Source organism: Elephas maximus, chromosome 2, assembly GCF_024166365.1.
Source record: "Elephas maximus indicus isolate mEleMax1 chromosome 2, mEleMax1 primary haplotype, whole genome shotgun sequence".
In the NCBI taxonomy this organism is placed as follows: domain Eukaryota; kingdom Metazoa; phylum Chordata; class Mammalia; order Proboscidea; family Elephantidae; genus Elephas; species Elephas maximus.
In genome coordinates this window covers 83520801-83546221 of record NC_064820.1, presented here as the reverse complement: position 1 = coordinate 83546221, position 25421 = coordinate 83520801, and the positions used below count along the sequence as shown (strand labels likewise).

At 43.5% G+C, this 25421-nt stretch overlaps 1 protein-coding gene across 5 annotated transcripts in view; it reads left to right on the top strand.

Annotated features, from left to right (window-relative positions):
• LHFPL2 (LHFPL tetraspan subfamily member 2) overlaps window positions 1-25421 on the top strand; it is a 196777-nt gene that overhangs the window by 3934 nt on the left and 167422 nt on the right. Inside the window, exon 3 of one of the 5 annotated variants that reach the window (XM_049866482.1) lies at window positions 1842-1917. The exons of 2 other annotated variants lie outside the window; for them this stretch is intronic. The gene's annotated coding sequence lies outside the window, so the exon portion shown is untranslated. Of the gene's footprint in view, window positions 1-1662; window positions 1782-1841; window positions 1918-25421 lie in introns of all 5 variants that reach the window. 2 more of the 5 variants (XM_049866457.1, XM_049866474.1) reach the window with 2 other exon arrangements.

Sequence of the window (25421 nt, the reverse complement as noted above, 5' to 3'; positions counted from 1 at the left end):
TGAAAGAGCAGATACTTGATTCCTCAAACACCTTTAAGGTTTTTGTTTTCATTGCTCTTAAAATGACAAAGGTGATAAATGATGCAATAAAAATGTGTATGTTGGAAATCTAGAAGGCTTGATAATGGTATAAGACAGTGTACTGTCAGTAGTTACTTGGACTGAAATCAAAGTTGTATGTGGAAGAGAAGTATCTAGGGCTTGGGTCTTGGGAAGGTTCCTGGGTGGCACGAATGATGAAATGCTCGACTGCTAACTGAAAAGTTGGCAGTTCGAACCCATTCAGTGATGCTGAGGAAGAAGGGCCTGACGAAAAGCTTCTGTAAAGATTACAGCCAAGAAAACCCTCAGGGCGCAGCTCTACTCTGTAACACGTGGGATTGCCATGGATCGGAATTGGCTTGACAGTAATGGGTTTGGTTTTGGTGTTAGAGTCTTGAGGGCTGTTTTGGACTGAATTGTGTCCTCCCAAAAATGTGTGTCAACTTGGCTAGGCCAAGATTCCCAGTATTGTGTGATTGCCCACCATTTTGTCATCTGATGTGATTTTCCTATGTGTTGTAAATCCTACCTCTATGATGTTAATGAGGCAGGATTAGAGGAATTTATGTTAATGAGGCAGGACTCAATCACCAAGATTAGGTTGTGTCTTAAGTCAACCTCTTTTGAGATACAAAAGAGAAGGCAGCAGAGAGACAGGGGGACCTCATACCACCAAGAAAGCAGTGCCAGGAGCAGAGCTTGTCATTTGGACCTGGGGTTCCTGTGCTGAGAAGCTTCTAGACCAGAGGAAGATTGATAAGAAGGACCTTCCGTCCAGAACTGAAACACAGAGAGAAAGACTTCCCCTGTAGCTGATGCCCTGAATTTGGACTTCTAGCCTACTTGACTCAGAATAAACTTCTGTTTGTTAAAGCCATCCACTTGCGGTATTTCTGTTATAGCAGCACTAGATAACTAAGACAGGGGGCTAAGGTGAGGATCTGGACTGTATCTTGAAAGCCATGTAGAAGACTGGGGAATTGGCAGGAAGAAAATGACAGTATTGTGTGTTTTAAAAAGAGCTCTGTGGCTGTAAGAGTGTGAAGGCTAAGGGACAAGGAGGCCAGGGCAGGGCCAGAGGGTGAGCTAGGAGGCTAGTGCAGTAATTCAGGGATCCTGGCAAGACTTGATGAGGGCTTTCCAAGGCCAAGACCGTGGTGACTGAGAGGAGTGGAGACTGAGTGATTGGTGGTTCTTCCTTGGTCATCTCCCTGGGGTGGACACTTAGTGAGAGGAAGTCAGTGTGACTGGTGTGGGTCATGGCACCGTTCACTGAAATAAGCAGTTTTGGAGAAACTCAGTTTGAGCAGATAGTGAGAAGTAGTAAGTTCAGTTTTGAGTTGAAAACTGGACTGTGAGCCATCCAGGGAGAGATGCCCAGCAGAGAGTTAGATATACAGGCAGGGAGAGGAATCTGGAGCTGGAGATGAAAGATGGAATTATTTTTTTTTACAGTAGTGGCAAGTGGTTGTAAGGAGAACGTCCTCTCTTGCCCGGTCTCTCTAGATTTACTAAATAGTGCCAACAAGACCAAAAACCAAACCTGTTGCTGTTGAGTCGATTCCAAGTCATGGTGACCCCATGTGCTACAGAGCCTTTTCTTGGTCGTATTCTTTACAGAAGCAGATTTCCAAGTCTTTCTCCCGCTGCACTGCTGGGTGGGTTCCAACTACCAACCTCAGGTTAGTAGTCAAGCACAAACTATTTGTGCCACCCCAAGGACTTCACATAGCGCCAAGGTGGGTGAAAAAGAAGCATTGTCCTTAAAACTGAATTTTTCTCTTTCATCCTTTCACCAGGCCTAACTGGCGATGGTCAAGCCCAGACCTTGGCCTCAAGTGACCAGCTCTCACTAATGTTATTTTGCCAGACTTGGTGAGATTGTTTGTTATTTTGAGCCGAGATAGTAAAGAGGAATGTAAATAAAATTGTTCTAAACATATGTAACGATCAGACATATACTGATAAAATTAATACTATAGATGTGTGTGTGTGTACATCTATCTAAAAAAATGTAAAATGTCCTTTATTTTCTGAAAATGTAAACTAGTTTTGTGTATACCCACAAAAGACTGGTATGTTATCTGCACATTTTCTTAGTTTAACCAGCTAGTTCAAGAGAAACACCTAAATTTGACTTTGATACTTGGCAGATAAGAAAGGAGAACTTCAGTGTATTTTGACATTTTTTCTCCTGTAGCTTTGTTCTGATTTTGATTTAATACCGCATTTTATTGATTAAGTAGTTTACAATTTTTAGAAAGTGGGGAGACAGTGGTGGCCCAGTGGGAGAATTCTCACCTTCCACTCGGGAGACCTGGGTTCGACTCTTGGCCTGTGTATGGGTGCAGCCACCTAACAACAAGGATGATGATGGTGAACAGGTTTCAGTGGAGCTTCCAGATTAAGATGGACTAGGAAGAAAGGCCTGGCCATCTACTGAACATCAGCCAATGAAAACCCTGTGCATCACAACAGTCTGATCCTTTTGTGCATGGGATCACCATGGGTTGGAGGCCAATTTAACAGCAGCTAAAACCAATGACAATTAAAAAATATTTTAGTTAAGCTTAAATAAGGTTTCTGAGTTGTTTACTTGGGTTGAACTTTTGAGGCCATTTAGGAGAGTTCAACCAAACCAACTTTTAAAACTAGTCACGTGGTTTCTAAAACAATAGGCTACCGATCCCTGTACCTAGTTATAGTATTTGAAGAAGAAGATTGAGGATATCAGTGGGTTCATAAACAATGTTTTAACACTTGCTGAGGTGACATTAGCAGTAAAAGCAGTTCTTTATGCCTTCTTCAAGTCCAAAGAATGATTCAACAAGGCTTGACCAGGTTGTCCAGCCTTTGGTTGCACAAGGGTAATAGGCTGAGGATTTGTAGCCCAAGCTGATCAATGAAGCTGGGGTGCTATAACTGTAAATATGTGATCTTTGAAAATGTTCCTTGTTAGTGTACCTGACAACATTTCATTGTGGGCTGAATCTTTCTGATCCTAAAATCCCACAGATTTGTAGGGACCTCTGGGATGCTGATGGGCAGCTGCACATGTTTGAGGTTCCTAATCTTTATCTCAACTGCTCTGCACACCATTTCTCCGCAACATTTACCTTCCTGTCTGAGAAAGGGTGATCAGGGCTCTCCTAGTCTCTGTACTAGGAGAATTAACTTGTTTCATGTGCACTGGGGACAAGACTTGTCCACCTTCTTTTCTCAGGTTAGTAAATGGTCCTCAAGGGCCATTGCATTTAATTTGAATTTTGTTCATTTGTAAAATGAATGAAAGTGTGAGCGGTAGACCCCAATGAGTGCTTGTTGAATTGAATGCATGCTTTTTGATTTGTGCTTAACCACTGTTTCTGTTACACTGCTGCTCTGGGTTTAGGGTGAGTCCCATGGCAGGTTATTCCTCATCATCAGTCTGTGCAATCAGCAGCAATGCCTCACCTCACCCTTGCTTGACTGGATTGCCATTGCAAGGAGAACTTGTAGCCACAGACAGACTGGAAGGACGTAGACTAGAAATTTAACTGGTCGTCTCAGACTAGTAGGGTTATACGTATTTTCTTCTTTATTTTTCTGTTTTCCAGATTTTCTGTAAAAGTAGCATGTTTCTTTTAAAACCAGAACAAAGCAGTTGGTGGTTTGTTTTATTTTTGTACAAAAGTGTACCCACAGTTTTGATTGCAGCACTGTACATCTTGCGTGTGACTGTCATTAAACAGAATTTAAATCCATATTCATTACAAATATAGTAAAAATACTGGAAAGCTGGAGGAAGGCAACCAGGACTGGGTGTTATGACCCAAAGCAGAGTGGGGCAGCTTCCTCTGAACAATAGGGAAGAACCTACACTGTACCAGCGGTACATTTTGTGTATTTTCACAAACATTTTAACTGGTATTTCAGAGGCATATCACTTCACCTAAATCTGCCCGATTGAGAAGTAGTACTGAATTAAATCTAAATCTATAACTATACTAGCACATTAGATTTATTTTAAAATTATTCCAGCATTCAGTTGAACATGAACCAACAGTGAGGTCTTAAATATTTCTTCAGAAGCACCTCCCCTCCCCCCCAGAATTAGAGGGGCTCTTTTTCCTCTGCTGATTCTATTGTTCAGCATTTTCTTCCTTTCCACACTGAGCTGTGTTGTCAGGGGCACCTGGAGTTCAAACTTCCTTTCTCGTGTGGCAGACTGCAGTTGGGCTGAATTTTATGTATTGTTTTCCAGTTTTGAGAAATTTAGCCAATTTTTCAGGGAAAGCTCTAGCTGTGTAGATAGTAGACAGTCTCATTTAATCTTAAAATAAGTGGTGTATGGCACATAGTTATTAAAAAATTAACTTCTTAAAAAGCGTTATTTTTCTCTTCTTGCCCGTAAACCCATTGCCATCGAGTCGATTCCGACTCATAGCAACCCTGTGGGACAGAGTAGAACTGCTCCATAGGGTTTCCAAGGAGCAGCCGGTGGATTTGAACTGCCAACCTTTTGATTAGCAGCCGTGCTCTTACCCACTTGTGCCACCAGAGCTCCTTCTTGCCCATAGAGAATGTATTTTCTGAAATTAAAAATAATAAACTGTACCAGTAAGCAATGTGCCCGTGTTAATAAGTGACTACCATTTGTATATTAAATACACAGTTTAAGAAAAACATGGCTCACCACTTTAAAAATAATCTAAAATCACATCCTTTATTTAAATTTAAGTGTCCATTCCTAGAAGATAATTCTACATAGAGAAGTATGTGTCTAAACAGATACTTACCCTGTCATTTGCTCAGTCTTAGAGTATTCCTTTCGGAGTTCTTCTGTAGTGAAAGCTCATAATTTACTGGTCTGATTACTGACTCTGCACGGATTTGTGCCGTCATACGCAGCGCCACAAATCCCCAGTGTGCTGGCTTACACAGGTGACACTAAGTTAGTTTTGATCCAGATCCTTCTGGTTAATGGGTATGTTTAGGTTGCCTTATCTGTTCACTGCTTTATTTTTATTTTTTTCCCTCCAGCTTGTTCTTAAGTTGATTGTTCTGTTCTTGATTGGTAAGGAAAGGACAGCATCAAGCTAAGCTGATGTGTGAAATGTTTATATACAAAGCCAAGAAGAACTGTAACTAGGGACACTATGAGTGAAAAGGCCACACTGAATAGTAAGAACCCAAATAGTGATGGTGGTGAAAAAGTGTGACAGGTTGTATGAGCAGGTGGCTGGGCACTGTTCAAGATAGTCTGACCAGCCATGTACAGAGGGATCACCATTCTCCTTGATCCGGAAACTAGACTCTGGGACCGTAAGAGTGTGTTAGTTCTCTTGACCATGTTAGTCAACAAAACGTCTATGTTTAAAAACATTTTTATTAAAAAAAAATTTTTTTAAATAGGAACTTGCCACCAAGTTATATTTCTTCTAACTTATATTTGATTTTTAAAATTTTGACCATGGGACTTCACATTTCTTCTTGTGAAATTTCGACTTTCTCAGCTGTAGTGTGCGGTCCAGCCTGTCCAGATAATTTTGCATTCTGACCTGGTCATCTGTCACGTCAGCCATCCCTCCAGACTGCGTGTTGTTCCTGGATACATTTTGCTCATCAGCCATTCAAGTTCTTTGGGTCATTTTCTCGTGCTGCGCTGTTCAGCCTCTCCTTGCCATTCTTGCCAAGTCCTCTTAGTAACCCAGGGTGTGTCAGTCTTTGTAAGAGGCCAGAGGGCAGAGGGTTGGGGTCTGTGCCAAAATACAGAGGAAGCTAATCATACCCGTGACCTCGGCCTCATTAACGTGTGCTGTAACCAAAAGAGCAAACATTCCGTGGTATTGTTTGACTGGATTGTCTCTACTGATTTATGGTCTTGGAGTCCATATTCCTGCCATCTAAGGGAGGCAGAAATAACAGCCAGATGAAAATCAAAGGAGATGAGCTGGTACTTAGTGCCTCTTTTGATGCTGTAAAAATAGGGCTTTGGATTGTCTGCTAGCCCTTTGGCCCTGCTGATGGTGATTTGGCCCCAGGACAAACTAGGACTGATTAGAGAGTAAAGAGTCTGGAGCTTAAGTGGGTGGGCTGGTGAACTGGGTGTTCTACAGGTGGAGGTGGGGGGGGTGGGGGTGGGGGTGGGGTGGTGAAAGTCTCACACTGGCACTCTCCCCTGCCCTTAAGACCCAAAACCAAACTCAGTGCCGATTCCGACCCTAGGGCAGAGCTTCTCAAAGTTGAATGTGTATGGGAATCAGCCAGGATCTTGTGAAACTGCAGATTCCTATTGAGCAGGGCTGGGTGGGATCTGGGAGTCTGCATTTCTGACCAGCTGCAGGTAATGGTGGTAGTGATGATGGCTGCTGGTGGGTGGGCCACACTTTGAGGAGGAAGGCCCTATATAAAACTAGGGCGTGAATAAGGTTATTCAGTGGTTATCTGATGTTCAGCTGAACCTTGAATACCAGGAGGGCCCCGTGTTTGCCTGCTACTTAGGGCTGGCTTCTATTGGGAGGAGCCCGAGGGCCCTCAGCTGTGTGGCTTCCATTCAGGTCTTTTAGTAACTTCCAGGAGCAGCTGTGTAGTGTAGAGAAGTTATGAGGTCTTCTAGTTGGGATATGGTTAAGCTAAGTTTTGTTTTTCCTAAGTTTTAGTTAAAGAGCCCTAGTGGCACAGTGGTTAAGCACTCGGTTGCTAACCAAAGGGTCGGTGGTTGGAACCAACCAGCTGCTCCTTGGGAGAAGGATGTGGCAATCTGCTTCCATAAAGATTACAGCCTTGGGAACCCTATGGGGGCAGTTCTTACTCTGTCTTAGAGCCACTGTGAGTTGGGATCGACTCGATGGCATATAATAAGTTTTAGTTAATTCGTTTTCCTCATTGTTGATTATATTCCATAATTTTACTAGATCAAGAAGGCTCTAACTTCCTCCAATTAGACCTGCATTTTCTCACATTACCATACAGCTTTTTAAGTTATGTGATTATAAAGTTTAAAAATACCTGTTGTGTCATTTAGAACACACTTATTCAAACTGGCCAGTATACTCTGCAAGGTGTTAGTTACAAATATATATTCTTCCCCCCTGCGTGTGCAGCTTTCGATTTTGTAGGTCTGGGGTGGGTCCTGGGAATCCGTATTTTTAAAAGAAAGCTTCTAGGTGGTTCTTGTGATCAGGCAGGTTCTAGAAACACCAATTTAGAGAAACATCAGTTTTAGCAAACCTGAATATCTGAGCCTGTGATCTTGGCAGTGTCAAGGGGTACCCTCACCTGTTTTTTTTTTTTTTTTGGGTATTTGGCTTGTGCTTGTCAAGGGCTGCCTTCTGTCCCATTGGCTGCACTTCAGCTTTTATCTTGACACATGTTTTTATTCTTACAGAGAGGCTCTTATCTTGGATGGGGACGAATCAGAGAGTCCTTTGTCAACAGTGTAGAGAAGTCAGTTCCCTGAAGCCTTTATTTTTAGGCAGGTTTTACAGACACTGATTATTAAGTGCTTTGGGGCACTCATACAGGGCAGTAGGGCTGTGGGCCTCTTCCAAGAAGTCTTAGAGAATACCTTGAATCCAACTTTCCCATTCTTTGCCCTACTTTAGTTCACATGAGGGGGATAATGAGTGTGTCTCCTTCTTAAGTAGATGCTGACCAGAAATTGATGAAGAAGGGCACCCAATCCTCCACAGACCAGTTTGGTTCTGACCAGGTGAATTGGCAGACTAAGGAGCGGGCTTTCCTTAGGATTCTATCAGTTTTATCCTCCATTTCTTCAAATGCAGAGAGACATAGTCAGCTTAAAAAGGACACGAAGAAGGAAATAATCAGCGTGGCAGGATTGGCGGTGTGTAGAAAGGGATCCTTATCCCAAAGGTGGAATCTATTTACTGTTGGGCCTATATGTAAAATTGTACTGTGAGAGGAATTTCAGTGAAAGTGGGTGCCCCCAGGCACAGGGGCAGCTGAGGAGGCAGGAGAGCTGAGTGTGCAGTCAGGGCTGCATTACATGGGAAAGTCAGATTTCTGCAGCATTACCTGGTGTGCACTGGGAGGACGAGTATAACCACGTGGGGTTCCTCATCCTTTTGTGAGGCCCTGCTGCTAAGCCACCCTTGCTGTAGCAGAGGCAAGAGGGCAGACCCTGGAAGCTGAGCTTGCATGGGACATGCAGCGTATCCTCTCACTTCATGATGTTTTTATTTGAACACCATTTTTACCCTTTGGGCCCCTTTTTCCCCCTTTGTAAAGAAAACTGTTACAGAAACATATCTAAGACTATGAGAATTTGCCCCCCCTTTACAGAAACATGGAAACCCTGGTGGTATACTGGTTAAGAGCTTAGCTGCTAACCAAAAAAGGTCGGCAGTTTGAATCTACCGTCTGCTCTTTGGAAACCCTGTGGGGGCAGTTCTCCTGTCTTACAGGGTTGCTATAAGTCGGAATCGACTCAACAGCAATGGGTTTTACAGAAGTATGCTTATTTTGGGGGGAAAGGGTAATTTTGTTTCTTTTTTGTAGTGAGAAGTTAGATATTCAAAGAGAGACACAGCTAAACTGAGCTCTTCCCAACCCTGAATTACTTTATGGCTTCTGTCTGGGCTTTGGTGTCTCTGCAACCACGGATCTAGTCCACACTCCAAAAAGAAACTTGACCCTCCAATAAAACCATGCAGCGCCTTCCAGGATAACCTCACTGTTTCTTTTCTGGAGTGACCAGATTCGTTATCTAGGTGGGAGGGAAAATGCTGTCTAAGAGGAGAATCATGGGTCTACTTTCCTTGAAGTGTGGGTTCCCTTCGTCTGTCCCTAAAAAAAGGAGGCTGCAGGCAAGAGGAAGGGCCCACTGTTGGGGTCACGGAATCCTCTTGAGTGCCATATGCCTACCCTGGAGGTAGACTGGGGCTCTCTACCCTGTCCCTCTGCAGGGCTAGGAAAGGTTCCAAGCCTCTACAAAACCGGCTTTGTATGTTTTCTTTTGAACAGAAACGGATGGACATCAAAGACTCTGTAGAATGTGAGGCCTTGAGCAGGGTTGCTGTTGGGTAACACGACCAGACTGGCTCTGCCAACCGCCATCTCCCTACAACCGTCACTCCCCCCATTTGCAGTAAGGTAGTGGGTCTCAAACTTTAATCACCACGCATCTGAATCACCTGGAGGATTAAAACACAGATTACTGGGCCCACCCCCAGAGATTCTGATTCACTAGGTCTGGGATGGGCCCGAGAATTTGCATTTCTAATCCTTCCCAGGTGATGCTAATGCTGCTGGTCTGGGGAGCACATTCTGAGAACCGCTGGAATACCTTGGCAGTCATTGATCCTCTGGAGACTGTTGAGGCAGGCAGCCTCTGCTGCTGAGGTAGTGCTTCTGAGTTGGTGTTGGCCTGGTGGGAATCTCCTTAACTGAAGGAACCAGAAATTCAGAATCAGTGGTTCACTGGAGATACTAGAGGGGTACCTAGTTCTGTCTCTGGTCTTCTCCACAACAGACCATGGATGTGGCATTTTTGGCAGCTGAGAAGGGCTTTCATTGCCTCCTTCCAATCCATTTGTCTCTCTGATGTTGCAGAAAGCTTTCTGAACACAGATATCACCATGCTGCTCTTCTATGCAAGCCTTCATTGGCTTGCCATTGGCCCTAGGATAATGTCCAAACTGTCTTAAAATAGCTGCAAGGCCTTTCATGACTGCCTACAGCTATAGCTTTGTCTCTCGCCAGTCTTCCACTAGGCCTCTGAGAGATTCCGGTGGTCACCAACCTGTTTGCGTTTGTGAACTCACTGTGTTCTTCCTTCCAGGCATCCTATGGTGCTGCCCCTGTGCCTGGCATGCTTCTTTGCTTGCTCTGTTAGTTTGGCCAACTCAGCGTAGCCATCACTTGCTCTTGCGTCCTTCCGCTGATCCACCTAGAATCAGCATCTGCTCCCATGTCACCTTGTATCCCCGTTACTTTGGCCCTTGTCGTTTATTCATCACCATCATGATTCTACCTGTTAGCCTTTATCTGTCTTGTAGATTGCGAGCTCCCTGAGAGCCGGGAACCCATCATATGCTCATTCTTGCATGATATCTGCCAAAACTCGCTGCTGTTGAGTTGATTCCGGCTCATGGTAACCCCATGAGATACAGAGTAGAACTGCTCCGTACAGTTTTCTTGGCTGCAGTTTTTATAGAAGCAGTTCTCCAGGCCTTTCTTCTGCAATGCTTCTGGTTAGTAGTTAAGTGCAAACCATTTGTACCAGCCTTTTTAATCATTCTCTGAGGTAGGTACTGCAGGGGAGAAAAACAAAGGCACAAGAAAGTTAAGTACCTGTCTTATGATTACGCTGAGTTATAAAACCAGAATTCTCACCAGGTCTGTTTGGCCCAGCCCCTTGGCCAAGTGGCACTGTGTCTGCTCTGAGACCACAGAGGCCTAGCCCTGGTCTGCAGGACTCTACTGGGACCATTAAAGGCCTGGCTACTGCAAGTTAACAAAAATGGCTTTTTTCTGTTGTTCTTCAAGTGAACTGGGAAGCAGACTGCTGAGTTCACAGCTGGCCTCTAGTTTCTGCATCTCATCAGGAAACATCTCCTCTTTCAGGTAAAGTGTTGGCTCTTGGGACAGGCTCATGCCCAGTTGGATGTCAGAGAACTATAGCCATGACAATTGCACTTTGATAACTACACAAAGTTCTCCTTCATTAAGAACATCCTTACATTTGGGGCAACATCTCCTCTAAGAAAGGTGTGAAGTGGCCCCCTGGTCAGCTGTGCGTTATCTGATGGAGATGTCTCTCTGAGTGGCTTTCCCCTGGATGCTGCTGGCCATCTCATCACCCAAGCTTTCTCTTGTGCCAGGTGTCCTTCCCCACCCCACCCCCCACTGGGGTTGGTCCCTTAGAACTCCTTTTCCTCTTTTAAGACCCAGCCCAAATTGTACCTTTTATTCGTCAGACTGTCTGGACGAGAGGCTTTTTGTGAACATAGCCTTTTTTCAGCTTTCCAGCAGGGCTACTCACCACTTCTCTGAGCTCACACAGCATGTTGTACTTGTCGTAGCGAGCTCTACTTCTTTGTCCGTGCGTGTCTTTTTCCCTCTCTAGTCTGCAAGTCCCTTATGCCACCGTTTCCCATCTAGCCTGGTTCCTGGCTATAACAAATTTTTCAATAAAAAACGAATGTTAGTCGAGGAGAAAAAAAATGCCCTACTAAACTAAGGCATGACTATAAAAAAATCATTCCATACTCCTAAACCAATTGCATGATTTGTAGATTGCTTTTTATATTAATTGCATGGTTTGTTGCTCAATTACCAATTGAGAATTGGCCATAATATAGTTAGGTCGATAGGAGCTTAGATTCTTAGTGCTATTGAAAAGGCTAGGAAGTCTTACCTTTTTTTTTTTTTTTCATTATCTCTCTTCTTGAGAAGGATAGTGATGCTAGGTCATGGGAGCAGAAATATACTAAATGGCAACCTGTGACCGTGAGCAGACAGCACCCTGGGCTGCCATGAGAGACACATAGGTGTCTACCAGACCTTGGAAACCCCAGTCAGCCCAGCCATTGGCTTCACACCATCAGAGGACTGAACATATATTTAAACATGTACGCAGCAAGGGAGCAAACAAAAGACTTTCCCAATTAGCAATCTGTAGGAAATAAAAATACTTCCAAGTGGCTTGAGGATTTGTTTTATAATGCAGTTTGTTGTTGTTGCGTGCAGTTGATTCCTACTCATAGAGACCCCATGTGACAGAGTAGAACTATCTTATAGGATTTTCTATGCTGTAATCTTTATAGGAGCAGATCACCAGGTCTTTCTTCATGGTACTGCTGGGTGGGTCTGAATTGCCAACCTTTTGGTTAATGGCTGAGCTCTTAACTGTTGCACCACCAGGATTTAAATAATTTTAATAAAAAAAAAAGCTTTTAAATCAGTGCATCTTAGTTTTCCCCATGCTTCTTGGTAAGTTGGGTGCTTTGAATGGTGCACTGATTGGCTCGATGCATTACTGTTTTATCCAGTAGTTTGGGAATAGAAACCCCCAGGGTGGTGGTTCACCTCAGCGTTGGAGCCAAAATGGAGCCTGAGTTCTGTCAAGAACCAATGGGTGGCTGAGTTCACTACACGTTGGAGGGAAGAACCAAAAAAAAAAAAACCCCAAAAAACAAAATCCCTTGCCGTTGACTCGATTCTGACTCATAGTGAGCCTATAGGACAGCGTAGAACTGCCACGTAGAGTTTCCAATGAGCACCTGGTGGATTCGAACTGCCAACCTTTTGGTTAGCAGCCATAGCACTTAACCGCTGTGCCACCAAGATTGGAGGGGAGGATGGTGCTTAAATCTAATCGAGGACTAGTTTCACACAGGAGATTATGGTCTTGGGGTTTTGCTTCTGTCTTCTTATTCTGCTTTGTGTTCACACTGCTCATTGTTCAGCCTATCCTAACGTTTTGGTTGGTTGTGTGAGCACTAAGACAAAGAGAAAGAAGTTGTCTTCTGGTTTCTGTGCGTGCTTTCCACAGCTTAGTAGAATTGCCCAGCCAACAAGGTACATGTAAAAGCAGTGACATCCTCGTGGCTTCTTCCTGGTGCTGAGTCTGTCATACAGCTGCCTGAAGGAGAATTTAGTGAAAGACAAGGCAGGAAACGAGATTTGACTCCCAGTTGACCCCCTTTGTGCTCTTCAAGCTTCCTAGGGCTTGGGTGGAGTGAGGACTTCAGCTTTGCTCAGGAATTTCCAGTCTCCGTGGAATCCAGTTTGTCCTCATACTTGAAAAATAAACTAAGGAAAGAAATTGAAATTTAAAGCCCAGATTTTAAAATCAGAGTGGGTCTTAGCAGTCTCTGGAATTGAGAATACTGTTGAATGTTTTGTGTCATACCATCCTTTGGAGGCTGAGTGCAGGGCGTTGTGGTGTGGTCTTCACACTGGGAAGTGTTTACCAAATAATAGTGACTAACACCTCACTGGGGTTCTAGGACACGTCTGATTCTCAGAATGCCTCCTGTCGTACAATACGGTTCTAATCCAGTTAGGCAAAAACCGTGGAAAGTTAAGACCTCCAAATGAGCTGATTGCCCCCTCCACACAGGGGCAGTCACACACGGGTGCAGGGTCAGGTGTGCTTCACAGCTGTCTGTAGTTGAATCGTGACTGCCCCACATCATTCTGACTATAAAGTTCAAGAAATGGTATAGCTCCTGAATTTCCTTAGAGCTGCTTCTGAACTTTGCTTTTTGAACTTCTGCTACAGTGCTGTTTATTCACTCAATGAAATGTTTACTGTTCCTGAAGGTGGGACTGCTGGCCTCATCAGCAGAACTTGTACATCAGAGTGTGTGTTTGTGAGAGAGAGCACGAGAGAGCTATTTTTGTGCATTCGCCTTGATCCAAGGACACTGTCGAGCATAGGTCCCTTGTGTCCCAGTGTAGGCATTTGGGACCAATCAGAGCAAAGGCAACTAACGGACATGGCCGTCCGTCTCGGACCCCAGTGTCGTTAACATACTGGTCTTGGACTGACAATTTCCTCTGTCGCTGAAATGCCTGGGACTTTGTTTCTGGAACCTGGACTGGCAGTTGGTCACCAATATAACAAAGAAATGGGCACATTCCTCTTCAGGTTTCTTTGGCTTTTTTCAGGTGAAGCCTCTATCTTCAGCTGTAGTTTCTTAAACCCCCGGTTTGATTCCTGACCGATGCACCTCATGCACAGCCGCCACCCATCCATCAGTAGAGGCTTGTGTGTAGCTGTGATGTTGAACAGGTTGCAGCAGAGCTTTCCGACTAAGATGTACTAGGAAGAAAGGCGTGGCGATCTATGTCAGAAAATCAGCCAGTGAATACCCTATGAATCAAAATAGTCTGATCCCGTTGTGCATGGGGCCACCATGAGTTGGTGGTTGATTCGACGATAGCTGACAACAGCAACAATAACAACATAGTTTCTTAAAGAGGAGGCAGAGTCTCCAAAACAGCCTTTCCAGGTTTAGCCGTAGCTGCTACCATTTATTGATATCTTTGGGAAGAGTTTCCCTTTTCCTTTTCAGAGCCCAATCAGTATATAATTTAGGAACCACTTTTTACTTTTTACTGTGGTTTGCTGGCTGGTTTTCCTTTTTGACAATAGGGACTTTGTTGTTGATTTGGAAGAATATTTATAGACACTTACTTCCAGGAAAAGTGATTTTAAATAGGATATCTTAGAATTTGGCTTTACCAAAGGACTTGAGGTGGTGTTTTCATTACTCTTATGTATCCTTTTTCAGTCAAGAAGTGGCTGTCTCCTGTAACTCAGTGTCTCTTCAGGATTTAGGAGTTGGAAGGAAGGAGGCCTTTGGATAGCAGGTTAATAAAAGTAACATTTTCCAAACAGACCAAAGAGAATGAAAAACTTTCCTCTTCCATCTCTTCTAGCAAGTTGCCATTGAAGTCGATTCCAATTCACGGTGACCCCATGCATTTCAGAATAGATCTGTGCGCCACAGGGTTTTCAGTGTCTAGCTTTTTGGAAGCAGATCACCAGGTCTTTCTCCCAAAGCACCTCTGGGTGGACTTAACCCTCCAGCCTTTCAGTTAGCAGCTGAGTGTGCTAACCATTTGCACCGCCGAGAGACTCTTTCAATGGTAATAAATAACCCAGCGTTTTATAAGGTCCCTTTCCACCCCCACGGATCAGTGCTGATATTGAGCAATTTCTGAGGCTTCTGGAATTCTGTTATCTCAGGTTCCTTCTTCAGATGGCCCATCCCAAAGCCTTGGTTGGCTGTCTTTGGACCACTTCTTGCCTCCTCCATTGATGCATATCTTTCTTCTACTTTGTGTGCTGATTGGCAAGCCCTGGAGATCTCGCCTATTTTGTGTGCTTTGCTGGAGTTGCTGCAAAGAAGTCCTTCTTCCCTTTATGGCCACAATCAGAAAAAGAAAACAAACAGCTGAAGATCTCACTGTAGCCCAGCAGGCGGAGAAAATAGTTCTCATTCTCCTTGTTCCTGGGTTCAAAGTGCACTTAACATTTTATGGGGGTGATCAGCCCTCCCAAGGTGCGGGTTTGAGTGGACCTGTGTTTTAGGCGAGTGGACAATTAACCACACTGACCTCCTTTTTTCCCTTTGCCTTTCTGGCTGAGTTGATGCGAATGCTCGGAGTGAGAAGGGGCTGCTGCTCCTTTGAGCAGAGACCAAGCAGCGAGTGGGGAATCATTTGATCTTGTTCAAAGGGGATGTCTGTGAAGCATGAAGATTGAACTGATTGTGACCCCACCCCCGGGGTAGGAGAAGCTCCCTCTGGAGAGCAGCCCAGGAGGAAAAAGCAGTCAATTACTAATCCCATTGGCCTGTGGGTCTTCAGGGTCTTGTATCCGTTCAAAAGAGAGAGAATTGGGGCTGAAGGTAATAAAGCAGCCCTTAAATTAGAGGAGCAGGGGGCCATCTCATCTAATTTTGTGGTTGTTACTGAGGAATAAAAGGCTGAGGAGATAATTTTGTTAGCCTTTTTGAGATCTTTATCACAGTGAAATGGCATTTTGGGATGTGACAGAGCCTCATAGGAGCTATCCGTTTCCCTCCAGGTAAACCCAGAGCTAGATTTCCATGGGGGTGGTGATGGTGTTGGGGAGTCACTTTAACCCTCTTGGTGCAGAATGGTCAGGAACACAGAGTTATTCCTGCCCTAAGTGAGGGGTTGGTGCCCTTGGCGTGGTGCAAACAGTTAAGCACTCAGCTGCTAACAGAAAGGTTGGTGGTTCGAGTCCACCCGGCGGCACCTCGGAAGAAAGGCCTGGAGATCTACTTCTGAAAAATCAGCCACTGAAAATCCTATGGAACACGTTTCTGCTCTGACACATGCAGCTGCCATGAGTCAGAGTCAACTGGACAACTGGTTTGGTGTTATTTATTTTTTTTATGTGAGAGGTTAGTAATTCAAAACAGTTGATGTAAATCCTGAAATACCACTCTACCAATTACACAGGAACATGGCATGCAGACGGAAAAACAAAGGCACCCATCAGATGAGAGCTCATTTTAGAATTGGATGGGTGTTTTACATCTAAGGAAGTCCTGCCAGTCATTTGATGTTGACTTGGTTTATTAGAAGCATGATGGTCACCTGTCAGATTCCATTGAGCGTCTCCAAACGTGGTTCGTTTAAACTGCGGAGTGAAGAGTTAGCAGAGAAGCAATAGCTGTGTCTTCTCTTTCATTAACGTTGTCCTAGTCACTGTGTACCTTCATACCTGTTGCTTCATAAAAGTGTATGGGTGGGCAGGTATTTCTATTCATGTTTACAGGGAGAGAATGAGACAAACAGAGGTTAGGTGACTTGCTTAAGGTCTCCCAGTAGGGAGGTGTGGGATCTGGGGTTCCATCCTGGGCTGGTAACTTTCAAGTTAAGTCCTCTGTGATTGTAATTACAAAGAAGAAAGAGGAAAGAGGAGGAGGAGAGTGATAGAGGCTTCTCCAAGCGAAGCGAGAGAGAAGAGCAGAGTAGTGGTAAGTAGACATTTCTCTGTACCAGCCACCAGCTGGCACCATTCCCCAAGACAGCTTGGTTTCTTTCTGAAGGGAACCAAGTGACCAAGGGTGGGCAAGGCAAAGGAGGAATTTTGAGGGGGGGGTGGGGATTGGGAGAAGAGGATGTGAAGACTATTGGTTTGTCTGAAACATTCATCAGCAGAGTGTTGATTAACTTGTGGAGTGCCTGTGCACAGAATCAGAAACGACAGAGCCATGAACTGTTCACATTGCTGCATCTTGCTGGTTTATTTTTGGGGTCTCAGCCATTTCCATGTCCACCTTTATTTGGATTATTATCTCATATCTGACTCGTTCCTTGTCTTGCTCTTCCCTCTCAGCTCTGAAAAATGAAAACTCCTGTAAAGATGTTGACCACTGTTAAGTGCATTTAACCATAAAATAGCTTAAGTTTTTATAGGTCTTATAAAAATCTGTTCTCCCAGTTGGTTCAGGAGCTGATATTTTCACCCTGCGAGTTGATAATATAGACTGTAGAGACCTCCCTTTCTGGTGGATGCTGTGCCCCTGGGAACTCTCAGAAGGCAAAACTCTCACCAAATGTTTTCCTGAAATGTTATCTGAGGTAATTATTAGGAAGGAGGGAGAGAGTGGTGGTAGGGAAAGGAGATTTTCACTTGCTTTCATTAGTGCTTCATCATATCCTGAGTAAGAATCTTTGCCCTTGTAGAACTCAGAGGCAAGAGCTGTCTTGCTTTGGCCATCTGCTGTTCCTTTCCTTCATTATTGTGGCTAATCAGAAGTTGGCTGTACTTCAGTGCCTTTTAAAAGCTTTTCTCTCTGGCTATGTCCAGGAAGTTGAAGTGCAGCGTCAGAAATGATGTGAGTTGATGAAGAAGAAATAAACAAACACAGGCAACATATGAGGAAGCCTTGGCAGCCCTGCTCCTGTTTTTTCTGTAGATCTGAAGAGACCAGGTTTCCTCCATGTGAGAGTAATGGGGCTGTGAGGGTCCCTGTGCCAAGGAGCCTTAGATGCTTATGCCAATGGACCTTCTAGATTAGGGCAGCACTTAGTCTGATAAACTCTGGGTGCAAATGAGTAGTTTATGTTTTACAGAATGGAGATAAGTCACACGGCTAATGCCTGAGCTATATGTATGTGGAATAAAAATAGCACCTGTTCAGGGAAGTGGAACATTCCAGAATGCTTCAGTCTTGGCACCAAGGCAGAGAGCAGAGAAAAGGAGAGCTAGGAGGGACTTTGCAGAGCTTCTCATCCAGACCCCTGAATGACTTGGCCAAAGCCTATGAGGGCAGAGGTCCTGTCCATACTGTTTACTTTTGTGCCTTTGGTACCTGGCATGTATTAGATGCTTAATATGCGTTTGTTAGGTGAATGAATGCTGTAAATGATATGACTTCTGGCTCCCCATCTAATGCTCATTGAGAAACTTATGTCTGAAAATCTGTCAGAAGTGGTACATTTATGTAGTTGAGACTTTCTTGAGATTACATAGAGATGAGAAAATTGAGACATAGCAATATTCAACTGGTTCCTTAAAGTTGGTGAAGTTGAAGGAAAGGGAGACTCTTTCAGGCTGGGTGAATGGGAAGCAGGAATGCCGTATTGCTTGACACTCTGTATTCTGTGTGATGGTGTACCCGTGGAGCTGTGCGGTGCCTCTGCTGTGGAGGGGTGATAGCCCCAATAGCTCAGCTTCCCTGGGGGAGTCAAAATGACTGGGGGGGACAAATAGGTCTGAAGTTGCCTCTCTGTCCAACAATAATAGTACCCAGTGGCTGGGAGTCCAACCCCTTTTGTAGCCCAATCATCTCCTTTTTAGAGAGCCATACTACTTGGAACTCATCAAACTGTAGATCTGTTTGTGGAGGCAGATGTGTGTACAAGATTCTGGTGGTGGGACTGGAAGGACTAGATATGTTTGACCACTGTTGTGCTAGGACTAAGCTCTCCAGACTAATGGATACCATTATCCAGTAAACCAGGGACTCCACCACTCCCAACCCTGTTTTGAAAATCGCAGCTCTGCTGTCATTGGCCCCAATCAAGTAGGCCAAGTCATGCAATGGGCACCTGACTTCTGGTGATGCTGACTCGTACGTGTCTCCCTCCATATGCCTGTCCGGGAAATAGCAGCAAACATCCAATCTCCTCGTGTGGCATAAGACAAACTGTAGTCTGACTGTGATTTACGCCTACTGAAAGAATCAGCTGGGTGACAGGCTTCTGCACTAAGATCCGCAGGGCTTACTGATCTAAAGCTGGCAGGCTTTCTGCAGGCCAGAGGTGGATTCGATCAGGTCTCCATAGCAGCAAGAAGAATTATTGCTGATGACTAGATTATGTGGACTTGAATAAAGAGAACAAACTTGAACTTGTACAATGGCCTTAATCATTACTTTGTGTTTGGGTGAAAATCAAGCCGCGAGAAGTGACTTCATGTTAACCCTCGTAATCTGGTGTTTGAACTTCCCCTGGGGCAGTTGTCTGGCTGTTGCACAGTTACTTGTGAGCTTGTCCTGTTGTATAGTAAGAGTACAATGCTTTGGAGGTGAACTGTAAATGTTTACTTGAATCCAAGATATTCTGTGTGTAAATCCATGCAAATTAGAAACAAATTCAGTATTTTAAGAGTACATACGTGTTGACAAAACAGCCTATTTGGAAAATGTAGTGTTTTGAATTCATATATAAGTGGGGAAAACTTGATTATTCTCTTTAAAATTCTTGCAAGCACAAACAAAAGTGGGGTAGGAGTGTCCAACTTCACTGACTATGAGCTTTGACTTTTTATGAAGGGTCATGTAGGAAGCAAACCCTTTAGTAGAAGAAGTATTTCAGGGTTGCCTGTTGATGTAGGCACACTGTCTACATTTTGCATTGACGTAGTTTCAATTCAGGAGTTCTCTTTTCTCTTCTTTAGCACGGTGGCAGAAAGAAAGTTTATGGAAGTTCATGTACTATTCATATTTACAAAATTAAATGTCAAAATGTGATGGAATTCTGTGTTTGTTGGATTCCAACTTGCTATAAAAATTAATGTTAATGTAGAATATTGGTTTTTAGTCATGATTTTCTTATAAAGTGAAAGCATATGTAAATTCATTAATTACTCTCCAAATCAGGTATAAATCACTGAAGTACAATTTTATAGGGAGTAGGAGTGTAAAAATCTACATTCATGGTTATTTTACAAGCATCTTTCTCCCATTTTTTATAACACAAATCAAGGAAGTCCTCAGTGTGTCCTGTCTTTTTTCCATTGATCAGACCTTCTGCATTTTCTCTTGATGTTCTCTCCTCTGTGTGCTTTCCCCAGACCAGGATAAAATCCCTGAGTGTCACCTTGATTTAATCACCACTTGTTTGTAAGGCCTGAACTGTTGGGTCTTCGTGACAGGATCCGGTTCGCTTCTCCTTTCAGCCAGACCCCAAGGTTGTCTTGGTTGTCACCTAGTTCTTTCTGGAGCCCAGCTTCTCCTAACAAGCAGCCCCAGCTCACCCTGAATCTAAAGAACATGCATTTTCTGTAGCTTAAAAATGTTAATGATTGAATACATAGGGCTGGGTTTTGTTTGGTGACTCCACAGCCTGTTTGAATGTTTTACCAATTAAGAAATGTTAGAAAGTTTTGTTGCAGACTCTTTGGAGGAAGAGAATGCTTGGAGACAGGCCTACTGAGCCCCATTTTGCCCTTGTGGATGGACTGATCTCTTTGTGTTTGGGCAGGATCTGTGATGGGGAAGACCCAGCCTTCCAGTCCTTGCTCACCACTCCCTGACTCTATGGTTACCTTAGTGGCACAATGGTTAAGTGCTCGTCTACTCACCCAAAGGTTGATGGTTTGAACCTACCAGCAACTCTGGGAAGAAAAGACCGGGTGATCTGCTTCCATAAAGATTACATCCGAGGAAACTCTATGGGACAAATCTACCCAGTCCTGTTGGGTTGCTATGAGTTGGAATTGACTCAGCAGCACAAAACAACAATTCCAGGACTTAGCTATAAAATGGGGGTATTCATACCTACTTCATAGAATAGTTATGAGAATTAAATTAGACAACCTTAAAGCATTGCTGGAATGCAGTATGTGGTAATTATCAGTACTTTTCAACAGGAGCAAGCTTACTTTGAGTAATCCAGTAACAACTGAAAGTTGCCTGTTTGTTTCCCCCTCAGCCGAGGTGCTCAAAGCCTTTTTGTAGCTGCTGTTGTTTTTAAGCATGTAAAACTAAACCAGTTGCCATCAAGTTGATTCTGACTTATGTTGACCACCTGTGTAGCAGAGTAGACCTGTGCTCTGTAGGGTTGTGTGCCTGGGTGGACTTGAACCTCCAACCTTTTGGTTAGTAGCCAAACACGTTAACTGTTCGCACCACCCAGGGACTCCTTTTAGGCAAGTTGTTGTTAGGTGCCATCAAGTCGATTTCAACTGAGCGACCCCATGTGACAGAGTAGAACTGCCCCCTGGGGATTCCTAGGGTGTAATGTTTATGGAAGCAGGTCACCAGATCTTTCTCCCGAGGAACGACTGGGTGGGTTCAAATTGCCGTCCTTTTGGTTAGCAGCTGAGTGCTTAACCATTGGGCTGTAGCCTGTTTAAATGCTGGAGCCACTCTGTCCGTCAAAACAACTGACTGAGTTTCCTGGAGCTGGTGGGGTGTGTCTCATGTTTACTCTTCTCTCTCTGTAACACACAGGTTCTGTAAACTGGTATTTCCCAAGCCTGCCTTTGACTTTAGGATCAGAGGAGTTCTCAAGTGTATTTTGACATGAGTTAGAATTAATAGATACTTAAAAAATTAGCCTGTGGTCAGATTTGTTAAGAATATGTATTCCACGAGAGGTGAGGAACATTCTCTGTGGCATTCTGCTTTGTGGGACAGTTAAGAATCTACCTCCTGAAGTAAAATCTTAGTTGGAAAAAAAACAAAAAACAAAAAAGTTGGAAAGGGGGATGCAAAGCCAAAAATTGTATAAAAAGTGTTTATGTTTGTCCTGGGAGCATGGCAACCTATCACACACATTAACAGGCTGGCCTGCTAACAGTCCTGCACTGCAGCTTGCACCAACCCAGCAAGGTAATTTATTTCACTGAGGGAATTGTGGTTTTATGTACCGTGTATTGGTGGCATTGAAACCTTGCTTTAAGAGGAAAATAGCAATTAATGTTTAGAAATAGGAAATAGTTTTACAAATTTGTGGTGGAAGAGACCCAATAAAAATGATTTTCAGGAGATCCCTGAAGGTGAATGTGAGAGTTTATAAATGGTGTTTACTGTCTTATAATTTGCCAGCCTTTGATTTATAAGGATAAACTAAGGTATGACCACCACTAACAGAGCAGAGTGTGTGACAGGGTATGCCTGCAAAGAAGAAAGTCACTCCATGGAGATGTGCAGGCAGGCATCTGTGTTGTCTTAGGGACAGGTGGCAGAGCACAAGGGTGTGTTTGGCCATATTAGGGCCATGTCTGTGTCATTGCTGTTATTGTTCTCCTGCTGGGAAGTGACAGATGGAAGAGGCTGTAATGAAAGCGTGGCTGTTAATCTGTACCTCATGGTTGGCTTGCACTCATGCATAAACATGTTGGCTCATTATTTTAAAGAAACATAAGACCGGAGCGTATGGAAACCGCTGAGCACTGAATCCTTTAAAGTGTTTTTTTGCTTGTTTGTTTTTTGTATTACTGATGTGATTAGATCATATAAATTAAAGTGACAAAGATTAAAGAAGGATTTTTATGATGAGAATCATGCTTTTCAAACTTTTCGTAGAACTCTTTTTAAATGAGATTATTTCAGTGGAGCTACACCGTATGTGTGCATTTAACACATAGAAATTCAGCTATACATGCATGATTCAAAACTGTTGTTAGATGCTGTCCAGTTGGTTCTGACTCGTAGTGACCCCATACAATAGAATGATACACTGCCCAGACCTGTGCCATCCTCACAAATGTTGTTTTGCATAAACCCATGTTGCAGCCACTGTGTTAGTTCATTTCATCGAGGGTCTTCCTCTTTTTTGCTGGCTCTCTCCTTTGCCAAGCATGATGTCCTTCTCCAGGGACTAGTCCCTCCTGATAACATGTCCAAAGTACATGAGATGAAGTCGCTCCATCCTCACTTCGAAGGAGCACTCTGACTGTATTTCTTCCAAGATGGACTTCTTCGTTTTTCTGGCGTTCCGTGGTCTATTCACGTGCCTGTCAGTTTGTCATAATGTGGGGGCTTGCAGGTTGCTGTGATGCTGGAAGCTATGCCACCGGTATTCAGATACCAGCAGGGTCACCCATGGAGGACAGGATTCAGCTGAGCTTCTGGACTAAGACACACTAGGAAGAAGGACCCAGCAGTCTAATTCTGAAAAGTATTAGCCAGTGAAAATCTTATGAATAGCAGCGGAACATTGTCTGATATAGTGCTGGAAGATAAGCCCCCCAGGTTGGAAGGCACTCAAAAGATGACTGGGGAAGAGCTGCCTCCTCAAAGTAGAGTCAGCCTTAATCATGTGGATGGAGTAAAGCTTTTGGGACCTTCATTTGCTGACGTGGCACGACTCAAAATGAGAAGAAACAGCTGCAAATATCTATTAATGATCGGAACCTGGAATGTACGAAGTATGAATCTGGGAAAATTAGAAATCATCAAAAATGAAATGGAACGCATAAATATCGATATCCTAGGCATTAGTGAACTGAAATGGGCTGGTATTGGCCATTTTGAATTGGACAATCATATAGTCTACTATGCTGGGAATGATAACTCGAAGAGGAATGGTGTTTCATTCATTGTCAAAAAGAACATTTCAAGATCTATCCTGAAGTACAGTGCTGTCAGTGATAGGATAATATCCATATGCCTACAAGGAAGACCAGTTAATACGACTATTATTCAAATTCATGCACCAACCACTAAGGCCAAAGATGAAGAAATAGAAGATTTTTATCAGCTGCTGCAGTCTGAAATTGATGGAACATGCAATCAAGATGCATTGATAATTACTGGTGATTTTAACGCAAAAGTTGGAAACGAAGAAGGATCAGTAGTTGGAAAATATGGCCTTGGTGATAGAAACAATGCTGGAGATCAAATGATAGAATTTTGCAAGACCAACGACTTCTTCATTGCAAATACCTTCTTTCACCAACATAAACGGCGACTGTACACATGGATCTCGCCAGATGGAACACACAGAAATTAAATTGACTACATCTGTGGAAAGAGACGATGGAAAAGCTCAATATCATCAGTCAGAACAAGGCCAGGGGCTGACTGTGGAACAGATCATCAATTGCTTATATGCAAGTTCAAGCTGAAAGTGAAGAAAATCAGAGCAAGTCCGTGAGAGCCAAAATATGACCTTAAGTATATTCCACCTGAATTTAGAGACCATCTGAAGAATAGATTTGATGCATTGAACACTGGTGACTGAAGACTAGATGAGCTGTGGAATGACATCAAGGACATCATACCTGAAGAAAGCAAGAGGTCGTTGAAAAGACAGGAAAGAAAGAAAAGACCAAGATGGATGTCGGAGGAGACTCTGAAACTTGCTCTCGAATGTCGAGCAGCTAAAGCAAAAGGAAGAATTGATGAAGTAGAAGAACTGAACAGAAGTTTTCAAAGGGCCTCTCTAGAAGACAAAGTATTATAATGACATGTGCAAAGAGCTGCAGATGGAAAACCAAAAGGGAAGAACATGCTCGGTGTTTCTCAAGCTGAAAGAACTGAAGAAAAAATTCAAGCCTCGAGTTGCAATAGTGAAAGATTCTACGGGGAAAATATGAAATGATGCAGGAAGCATCAAAAGGAAATGGAAGGAATACACAGAGTCATTATACCAAAAAGAATTAGTTGATGTTCAACCATTTCAAGAGGTAGCATATGATCAGGAACCGATGGTACTGAAGGAAGAAGTGCAAGCTGCTCTGAAGGCATCGGTGAAAAACAAGGCTCCAGGAATTGATGGAATATCAGTTGAGATGTTTCAACAAATGGATGCAGCCCTGGAGGTGGTCACTCATCTATGCCAAGAAATACGGAAGACAGCTTCCTGGCCAACTGACTGGAAGAGATCCATATTTGTGCCTATTCCAAAGGTGATCAAACCGAATGTGGAAATTATAGAACAATATCATTAATATCACGTGCAAGCAAAATTTTGCTGAAGATCATTCAAAAATGGCTGCAGCAGTATATTGACAGGGAACTCGATGGCACTAGTTTTTTTTTTTATCATTAATATCACACGCAAGCAAAATTTTGCTGAAGATCATTCAAAAATGGCTGCAGCAGTATATTGACAGGGAACTGCCAGAAATTCAGGGCCGTTTCAGAAGAGGATGTGGAACCAGGGATATCATTGCTGATGTCAGATGGATCCTGGCAGAAAGCAGAGAATACCAGAAGGATGTTTTATTGACTATGCAAAGGCATTCAACTGTGTAGATCATAACAAATTATGGATAACACTGCAAAGAATGGGAATTCCAGAACACTTAGTTGTGCTCATGAGGAACCTTTACATAGATCAAGAGGCAGTTGTTCGGACAGTAAGGGGATACTGATTGGTTTAAAGTCAGGAAAGGTGTGTGTCAGGGTTGTATTCTTTCACCATACCTATTCAATCTGTGTGCTGAGAAAATAATCCGAGAAGCTGGACTATATGAAGAAGAATGGGGCATGAGGCTTGGAGGAAGACTCATTAACAACCTTTGTTATGCAGATGACACAACCTTGCTTGCTGAAAGTGAAGACGACTTGAAGCACTTACTAATGAAGATCAAAGACCACAGCCTTCAGTATGGATTGCACCTCAACATAAAGAAAACAAAAATCCTCACAACTGGACCAATGAGCAACATCATGATAAACGGAGAAAAGATTGAAGTTGTCAAG